The sequence below is a fragment of the Varanus komodoensis genome, unplaced genomic scaffold (assembly GCF_004798865.1).
Source record: "Varanus komodoensis strain SLA01 unplaced genomic scaffold, ASM479886v1 scaffold1, whole genome shotgun sequence".
Taxonomy (NCBI): Eukaryota; Metazoa; Chordata; class Lepidosauria; order Squamata; family Varanidae; genus Varanus; species Varanus komodoensis.
The window spans coordinates 74,377,234-74,387,279 of NW_025335268.1; the positions used below are offsets into that span (position 1 = coordinate 74,377,234).

General features: G+C 52.4%; 1 protein-coding gene across 2 annotated transcripts in view; it reads right to left on the bottom strand.

Annotated features, from left to right (window-relative positions):
- Positions 1–9,569, bottom strand: part of NRF1 (nuclear respiratory factor 1) — a 74,777-nt gene extending 65,208 nt beyond the window's left edge. The window contains exon 1 of one of the 2 annotated variants that reach the window (XM_044429285.1): positions 9,515–9,569. The gene's annotated coding sequence lies outside the window, so the exon portion shown is untranslated. Of the gene's footprint in view, positions 1–26; positions 108–9,514 lie in introns of those variants that run through there. The other variant, XM_044429263.1, reaches the window with a different exon arrangement.
- Positions 9,570–10,046: the final 477 nt, after the last annotated feature.

The following is a 10,046-nucleotide window of genomic DNA, read 5'->3' on the forward strand; positions in this document are numbered from 1 at the left end:
GGGAGATTGCGCGGTAGGACACTCACCTCAGAGCGGCTGCGCTGCAGCGGGCCTGCGCCGTGGAGCCGCCGGGAGGCTGCGGCAAAGGACGCGGCGGCGGCGGCGCGGCGCGGCGGCGGCGGGAGCGCGAGGCTGGGCGGCGGCGGCGCTTCCTCGGCTGCTGGGCGCGGGAGACCCGGACACGCGAGAGGCAGAGAGAGAGGGAGCGAGCGAGCGAGCGAGCGGGCGGGCGGGAGGGGAAGGGGCGGGCGGGCGGGGCGCGCGCGCCCCTCTCGGGCCTACGCGGCCTGGCCGAGGGAAGCGGGCGCGGCGCGGAGGGGGCTCGGCTGAGGCGATGGCGGGAGCGGGGAAGGCGCGCTCGGCGCGGGCCTAGCACTGGCGGGCGGGCGACACTCGAGCCCGGCGGCGGCGGCGGCACCAGGCCGAGGGGGGAGGGGAGGACGCACGGCGTGAGGGGAGCTGCTTCGCCGCCATGATGGGAAGGGAGGGGAGTGCGCCCTGTTTTCCTTCCTCAGCGCACCCTTTTCTTGAGGCGGTTGCGTTTAAACCAGCGAACGTCGCAAAGTGGGCAGCTCGACTGGCAGCGGGCGAGGAGCACGGATTTGGGAGGCGGTGGGGGGCCGCTCGGTGCGGCGCGGCGCCATTTGTGGAAGGTCGCGCGGGCGGGCGTACGCTTGCCAGGCGGCCGCCATGCTGGGGAGGGCACGCGCTGCCCGGAGCTGGCGATAAGCGGTGGGAGGCCATCTTGGAAAGGTCGGGGAGGTGTCTGAAGCCTCGCGAAGGCGGCGCCATGTTGATGGTGTCTTACGGTGCTGCTACTTTGCTGGGCTGTGGCCGCCATGTTGAGAGGGTGAACCCGACCCCTGAACACGCGTAGCGGGGGTTCGGCTGCTGGACCCCCGATAGAGCAGCCTTGGACGAGCGGCCTGGAATGGCAGGGGGAGGCTGGGCGATGGAGGGCCTTGTGAAGCAAGGCCGTGGGGGACAGTAACCGCCATGTCAGGACCGACGCCGGAGAAATAACTGCACGGGTGGCTTCCGTAGTAAAAAGTACGGGGGGAAGTGTGTGCGGTGGACACGAGAGGAAAATGGCTTTAAAATAATCTCTAGGAAAGTGGGACGGAGCGATCCTATGCATGTCTAGACGGGGACGGGCATGTCCTACCGCTCCCAGCATTCTCCAGCTGGCCGGGGGATGCTGGGAGTTGTAGGGCACTTTTTCCTGTCTAAACGCGCAGGGTTGGGTCCAGAGCGATCGCGCTGCTTCCGTGCGCTGGCGTTTCTGAAGAAGGGAGCAGCCCTGGCCTCCGGGGCAGAAGGGAGCCTTCCTGCGTCGCAACGCTCTTGCGCCCCGCAGAAAATAAGGCCCGCCTGTTGTTTTCGTTATGCTCACGTGTGACCCGCTTCTTGCAAGGAGCCCATGGCAGCTTGCATAGACCCCCGCCATGCCATTCTGTCCTCACAACAACCCTGTGAGGTGGGCTGGGCTGAGAGCAAGTGACTGTCAAAGTCACCCAGGGAGCTTCATGGATGGCCAGGTGGGGACCAGAGCCCCCAGGGGCCTCCCTGGTCCCAGGCCAGCTGCGACCTCCACGCCCCAGTTGCGACTCCACAGCACCACATGCACACCGGCTTTGGGGAGGAAAGCCCCTCCCTTGGGGTCTAGAAACGCTAAGAGGTGAAGTCAGCTGCCACAGGAGCCCTTGTTTGGAGGATGCCATCATCTTCCGCCTATGTGCCGCCCCCCACCATGTTTTCTTCCATCAGCTGCTGGCATTTTCTTTAAGGCAGAAAATATGTCCAGGAGAGAAAGAACTGCAGAGCGATGCCTTCCAGCTACTAGTGCTAAGATTCCTCTGACTGGATGTACCTGATAAAGCAGAGGTGGGTGACTTGTGCACCTCCATTTTTTGGTTACCGCTCCCATCAGCGCTTGCCAGCACAGCCAATGGGAAAAGATTCGTGAGAGTTGTAGGCCACAAATATCTGGGAGGTGGGCACAAGTTGCCCACTCATGATAAAAGTGGTGCGTGTTTCCAGACTTGTAATAGTATTTTGATTACAGACAACAGGAATTGGATGCCTTTGAAGTACCTGTTCCAAGCATTGAGGGAGCTGCATTATTTACAACTTTTTTTTGCCCTCCTGGAGGACCTCTGTGGCACACAGGTTCTCTCAGCTCTTCTTTCCTCCTCGCCTTCCCATTTTACCTTCACAACCTTATGTGGCAAATGGACTGGAGAGTTGTAACCAACTCCTGAATCCAATTGTGGAACTAACCACTGTGCATAGTGCAACTTGTTGCACAGAAATGTGAGTGTGACTTCTCTCATCATGCGGTTGTAACTCAGCATCCAAATCCCACCATTTCTAGAAGAGTCTGAAAGTGAAAGCTAATTAACACCTTCCAACAAGGACATTGGGACCATGGACCCGTCTGATAATAGCCATCAGTCCACGCCAATGACACCATGCAGGGAATTTGTTTCAAATGAGAAATGGTACACAACTGTTGTTACTAATATAATAAAGCTTGTGTTTGGGAAATTCTTGTACAGATTGGGCCTCTCACTGTAGTCTACAGCCTAAATGTAGTTTACCTGAGCAAGTAAGAACAATAGGCGCAGCCTTACTTGGTTTCACACAGGCGCCCTTTCCCATTCCATCATCCCACCTGGATGGAGAAGGGAAAGAAATATCTATTAAAAGCAGCGACATACATGCAGACTGTGGCCAGTCACCTTAAATGCTTGGGAGATTTGGCTTCAATAAGTTGGGTAAACTTGAAAAACGATACCGTAAAGCATCTTGGGAGGTCTTAAAGGTTAATTTCACGTGGCATAACCTCGGTTTCCCTAACCTGGTGCCTTCTAGGTAAGTTGGTGTACAAAGCGTTGCTAAGCATGGCAGTCAAACAGAAGAAAATGCAAGGAGTTCCCTCCACGCTGATTTAATGCAAGCTTAAATGTATACAAAAGAACCACTGTTGCAGTTAACAGTAAATCACAACTGAGGACAATTCCCCATATGATGGGACTCTACCCAATCAGAAGGTTGTTAATTGTCTTACAGAAGATGCACATTATAATGGCAGAAGATTCTGAAGAAAGAACAGTGAAAACAGTTCAAGAGGTGATGAGCGTTTAGTTACAGATGGGCAAACAAGATGTAATATTAAATAATGCAAGAAAATCAGTAAACAAGAGGAAGCTGCCGGCTGGTGCAAACATTTGGCAAAACATTAGAAGAACCCTGATAGGTTTCATTGGTGTAGGAAATCATGGGATGGAAGCCCACCACTATTACAGCAGCTGGAGGAGGAGTGTTGTCTTTTTGAAAGAAGCAGTACGGGGGGGGGGACCCATGCTGTCCTATTAGAATAGAAAAGACGAGCCCAGAGTTATCCTCACAAGTTTTGTGGAATCAGATTCAGCTGCCTTTTGTGATGGGTTTTATGCCCATGTTCATTTGGATGACCTTGATGGTTGTTTTTAAATTTTCTATTCTGAATTTTAAAAAATAATCACATTTAAAATACTCTTTCTTTGTGCAGCACCATCCGTGTCGGTGGACTTTCTTCAGGCAGCTTGCAGTCTAAATTTATGGGGGAAGTAAAAGGCTTTATTTGGTGCTAGGGAGTAAAGAGTTAAGTCAACTACTTCTGAGCAAGTGTAGCTGAGATGGGCTTGGGCAGCCAGCCTCCAACACTTTGACTGAAAAGGCATACAATTTTTGTTGCAGTTCCCTAGAAAAGATCACAAACTACAGTGAAAACAAAGAAATAGAAACTGTGACTTTGAAATGTACTTTCTGTACACAGGTGTGTGTGGTTGCTTAGATCAAATTTCTGTGACTACTCCAGTTATACAAAAGACAGCAGAATTGTCATGTTCCCAGACATAAATTTTACAAGAGGCTGCATGCATACACACAAAAAATACACTTTTTTTTAAGGAAATCATAATCTCTAAGAACAATTACTGGGCACATGAGGTCTGCAGTACAGCTGATAGCACAGAAAAAGGAAATGTTAATATTTGCAGAAGGACTTAGTAAGAGGATTCTCTTTCCAGTACCAGCTGAAGGCCCTTATTTTTCCAGCCATTTTAATCTTTCAATATCTGTTCTAAATCTGTTACTCTGTTGTAAATTTTTGCTTTGCTGCTTGGTTTCATTTTGACGTTGACTTCAATTTTATATTGTACTTTATCATTTTAATTGTTGTGAACTACCCAGACAGCTTTGTCTATTGGGCAGTGTAGAAATGTAATAAACAAACAATAAAGAAAATGTTGCAAATTCCCAAGTGTGGCAAACTAGGTCTCAAGATCAGCGTGTCCCCAAAGTGCTGCAAAGGAGAAGCTGCTTCTCTAGCCGAGGCCGGGGCAAAAGAGAGGAAGGTTGCTTGTTTTGCCCTCTGTTTCCCTGTTCTTTCCTGTCTGCGATACCACACAAGGCTCTAAAGGAGAAGTGCAAAACCTCAAGCCAAAATCTGCCTTTCTAAAGAAACGGTTCACTTTTCCAGGCTTGTGCAGGCTTCCCCGATATAAATGTTGGCTTGGTTGCTGGCATGAAGAGCTTTAAGCTGAAATGCACCCCCCACACAGACACTCCGCTTTTGGCTTCAGTGTTTCCCATCAGTAAATGCAGTCCTCAGAGGCGCTCTATCCGATTTTGGTTTTCAGGATGAAACTCTGCCCCCTTGCTCTACGTCAGGAATGGGTAACATCTGTGTGTCCCACCATAAAAGAATGATTTTTTAAAACTGGAAACTGGTAGCCAGAGTACAAACAGGCGCACCGAACTGCTGCAGTCCTATCCTGAATGGTAAGCAAGCCAGAAAAGTTAAATTGCACGGCACGGAGAAAGGTGGGCTTCAAGACCATCCAATGACATTGATGAGGCAGCAGGTTCAGGATTGGCAAAGTTCTTCACAAAACTATTTTTGGAATCTGCTACCGTAAGATGGGGTGGTCATTAGCTTCAGCGAATTCTAAACATGGAAGAGGCAGTTTTTAAAATTCATGGAATGACCATCAGTCATACTGGCAAAATGCAGTATGTGCTCAGAAGCAGGGAGCCTCTAATTCCAATTCTTTCTAGGGCATGGCATTAGGATCTGGAGACACCCAGCAGGCCAGTGTGAAAATGGGGTGCTGAATTTTAGTGGCATGTGGTCTTATCCCCCGAGGCTCTTCGCTTGGCGTAGGAGATGCAAGGGAATTACTTGTCAGTTCTTCCTCCATAGGACTTGGTCTGTTGGATTGGAAAGAGAACTACCCATTGGAAATGGGTGGTGTTCCTGCGGCCACCGGGCACAGCCCCCTTTCGTGTCAAGTGTGCCTCATTGCTATGGGCACGAGTTAGGGAACTATTTCCCAGTAGCCCATGTGGGGATGTCCCAGTGTCTGCTTTAGAGGTTCTTGTCCCACCCCTTACACTCCAGCTGACCGCCAAATTAAATCAGGAAACAAAATAGGAACCAGGATCAGGTGTTTTGCCTCCACCATCAAGAGCTCCGAGGCACCATGTGCCAGTTGGGATATTTACTTCTGGTGCCTTAGACGAGGAGGAACACGGGGAAGGAAAACCAGGTTTGGCAGCTAAGTTGATCCAAAGAATCTCAGTCTGCACAGGGCCAAGCAGGCCAAAAAAGGGGAAATATGGAGGGCCATCTATGCCCACATGCATTTTAGGTCTTGAATCAAGATGCCCAGAACACGTGCCAGAAGAGCAGGTGGTGGCACGAGGCGAAATGTATTTCCTTACTCCGCGACAAAGGGAAGAGCAACGCACTGGCTCTATCCAGCAAAGCTGCTTTATGATCCAGGTGGGTTTGTGATAGAAAGGGAGATGGTAAGAAAGATTTCCACAGCTGGGGCAGGTGCATTTTGAGAAGGTACTGAGAAGAAACTCGTAATCCCTGAACATTATTTTTTCCAGCACTTCACTACAAAAGCAAGTTTGAAGGCCATTGCATCGGCTCAAATGAAATTCCAGGGGAACCTGAGAAATCCTCCTGCCCCTTCTAGCATGTAAGGCACTCCAGCTGCAGCACAGAAAAAGGACCGGGGCGGTTTGCAGACATCCAGTGCGGGAGTTACCTTCATGTGACCCAGACGCACTTGTGGCACGGAGGGCTGTGCTTACAGCTGCCAGAAGGAAGACCCTCATGAAAAAAGAAAAGGCTCTTGGCTCGACGCTTTGTGCCTTTAGCAGGAGTTTGACACGTAAGAAGTAAGTAAGTGAAGCCTTGCCTGCCATGGAATCTCCCTATAGCTGCACTAGAAGGGAAGCCCAGAGCAAGAAATCTGGCAACCCAAGGAACTTGCAGCGACGAGGGCTAACGTTTTAGCCGACACACACAAGTCTCCACATCTTCAACAGCAGCATAAGCAGAAATTAAGCCAGATAAACTTTTCTCCCACACCAGCCACTGACCAGAAAATTTATCCAGTCGGTGATAAAGGGCATTACCCATTGGGTGCCATTCTGATATAGGGCTTTTTCTGTGGAAGGAACAGATAAGTATTTTATTGTTTATATCGCCATATCTTACTGTTCGTGTGCTATTTTTATGTTATTTTCTTGTTTCTATGTCTGTTTGCCATGTGCTGTGAACCGTAGCCTGGAAATGAAACCGCCCCAAGATAGCGGGCTGGTGCCTTCAATTCTGCAAGCCATGAGCAGCCTTTCCCAGCATGATGCCACAGACTGGACTAAAACTCCATCATCCCCAGCTAGCACGACCACACCCAGGGTGCTGGGTTTGGTGAGGCTTCATTAGATACCTGGGTGAACAAACCGGGAGCACACTGAAGGCTGAGTGTTCATTACCTTCAAACAGGTCTACAAGTCAAAATCTACAATGTGAGACCAGACAAGTTAGTAACAGACAATCCCCCCCTGCCGCCCCAAGTCCCTATTTTGCATTTGGGGTCTTGTTTTTTGTTTTTTTTCCCACTTCAGTTTGGCAACGGGATTCAGAGTAACTGGCCCGCCTGCACCAGCCAGCAGCTCACTCAAAACGCAGGGTGAATGGCGCACAGACTGCGACCCCAAAGTGCCACTTTTGGCCTGTGCAGAGAAAACCAGCAGAATGACGTCGTGGGCGGGGGACAGACAGACAGACGGCCTTGGCAGGACTGCAAGGAGGGGGCGGCAGGGCAGGCCTACACCCCCCCAAAGGAAGCAAATTCGTGGGCACAGGAGTCATGCTGGCTTCCCTTCATCCTAAACTCAAAGCAGGCTAGTTCTCTGTAGGGGGAATTAGTTGTGGCCCATGCCTGATACATCGGCCACAGGGACAGTACAAGCACAGCTTTCTTTGCAGCATGGCGGAGCTCTTTTGTGGAAAATTAGGCCTCCCACTGGGCTTTAAGTGGGGACTTCGGAATGCCATCTGCCCTCCATGTAGGAAAAAAACACACAAACACCAGGAGCTGTTCTGGAAATAAATGCCATGAGAAAGGAAGGGCTTCAGTAATATCAAACCATTTAAAACTGTGTGTGTGCAGAGAGCCTTCCCCAACCTGATCCCTTCCAGCTATGTTGGACTACAATTCCCTTCATCCCCCAGGCAGCTGGAGATGTATTCTAATTCATCTGGATGGGTTTTGTGCTGACGCCGGACCCATCCCCCCCCCCCCCCCAGTTCTTTCTACGTGTGTCTGCCCCTCGCTGGCCCGCTTCCTCATTTTCTCTGGTATGGCACTTGTTGCTGGCTTATTTTTTAATTTGAACGTCAACATTTCCCTCGCCAGCTGCTCCTTTCGACAACTGCAAAAGGCAGTAATGATCAAGGAAAGGGGATTTCCATTTTCCCCTTGGAAAATAAGAATTTTCAAGTGTTCCCACTTTCCTCACTCAAGCTACCGACAAATCACCCAAGGTATTGCACTGAACGTGCTTTTACGCCATGTAAAGGGCTACAAACTGTTTTCATGCACGATGCCAAATTATTGACTGAAATGACACGCTTGGTTAAAAATTCAACGCTTCTTGTGGATAATTCATGGTACATAAAGAACACTTTCAACTGCCCGGGAGACACAACTAAGCACAGACCTCTTTGCATGTGGATTCAGGGGTGGAAGGCGGGGGAAAACCACGTGAGACAGAGGCTCGGGGTCAATGAAGAGGTCAGCACACGTAATTTTCACGGCTGTTTGTGCAGCACGTGCCTGCTGGACTGCGGGAAACATGCAAATCGTCTCTTCCACCCAGGGACACCCCCCCACGCCCAGTGCCTTCACACGGCCTGACAGTCTTCAGCAAAGACCCGGGAAAGCCAGAGGCACCTGTGTTCCTTCACAAACCAGCCTTCCTGGATCGGCACATCCAACAGCACCACTGCGTTCAGCGACAAAATGCACCCTGCATGCATCTGGCCCCTAGTACAGAAGTTAGATCCACCCGCAGCTGCCAGGCAAGAAAGGGCTTCTGCACACCCTTCGAGTCGGACACGCACCGTTCACAGAAAGCCGCACCGCAGAGTCAATACAGGTGACGAGAAACGATCACAAGAGTGAGAAGAGCCGATGGGCTTCAAAAGTGCCCGCCTGTGTTGCAGCCACTGTATCAGTGGCAATGAGCACCACGGCCCGCAGCCACACTGCCAGCCCAGCCCCCCCGCTCAATTTGGCGTGGCGGCACTGAACGGCTCCTCCCCACTGCCGACCTCAACGTAAAATGCGGCATACGGAGCACAGCGCCCGTTTTAGAAGAAAACCTGCCCCTCAGAAAGCACCCAGCCTGACTTCCCTTTAAAACGAAAGCCAATTCCACTTCACTGTGAAAATGGAGGCAGGATCCAGGGCCCCAACGAGAGCAGAATTCGCCCCTGCGCTACAGGCGCAGCACAGGCAAGCAACAGCCGCCTGCAGGGAGGGAGGGGCAGAGGGCCGGGCAGCAGCCTCCAAGCCATCCTCTATCAGCACAACCCAGCCATCAGGATCGCGCCTGCCTGCTCTCAGATAAGCCTGGCCTGTAGGCAGGGCTTCTCTTTTGCAGGCCTGGCCTGGCCGGACCTCTGCAAGCACGGAGAGGTGTCCTCCGGCACGGCGCTTCCAGGCAGAGAATCCCCTGCCCCACCGCTCCACATGCTCTCTCCTCGCCTCAGACAGGTGGCACAGCCTTTCCCTGCCGCGGGAAAAGCGTTCAGACCTGGACCTCTGGTTACCCACTCAGGCAGTGAAGCCAGGGCTGCCGGCAAAAGGCAACAGCGCCTGAGCCTCCCAGACTGGCACCCGAGGGGGCACCAGCTCCTCCTCCAGCTTCACCAGGACCCAACCAGGAGTGCCCCAGTATGGAATTCCCGAAGCCCCTGGGATGTCACACGGGAGCCTGGGACACAGTCCGGAAGCCGGCGGGTGCCCCTCGCACCGTGCCGCCCCAGGCAGGCGCCTTAGCTGCGCTGAGGGTCCCGCTCGCCCTTGAATAGCATGCCGGCCACTGAGTTTGGGCATCCACTGACAGCCCAAGGGCCCCCGAGCTTGGCTGCACCGAGTCATACCAGCACTGCAGCTTCCGCAAGGAACACGCGTGCACCTCGAAATGACGCCGGCGATCCGTGCCAAGAGCGCGCCGCGCCCAGCCCAGCCCAGCCCACACGATCAGAAACGGGCGAGGAGGACTCTGAGGGTTACTTCCTGTAGCAACGACGAGGCACACACGGCAGTGCCACGGCAGGCGTCTCAAAGCAACGTTTACTTCCTTAACGTCGTCAGAAGCTACAGCTTCTTCATCCCACTGTAACAGCGATTAAGGCCAAGTGCGAAACCTGAGCAGAGTTCACTTCTGTCCGTCCCCAACGGCAATCTTTCCCCGCCCCCATTACGGGGCTCTGAATCTCTCCCGAAAGTGGGGCTTCCCCAGTGCAGGCTGGCTACGTCCGCTTCTTCCCCTTCTTTTTGGGAGAGTCTGGCCACGGGAACCCGCGGAACTCCAGGCAGGCAGCAGCGTTGTGCGCGATGTAGTAAATGTTCAGCATGGCAGCCGGACTCAGGATGTCCACCTCAGGGGAGCCCTTCTTCTTGGACTTCTTC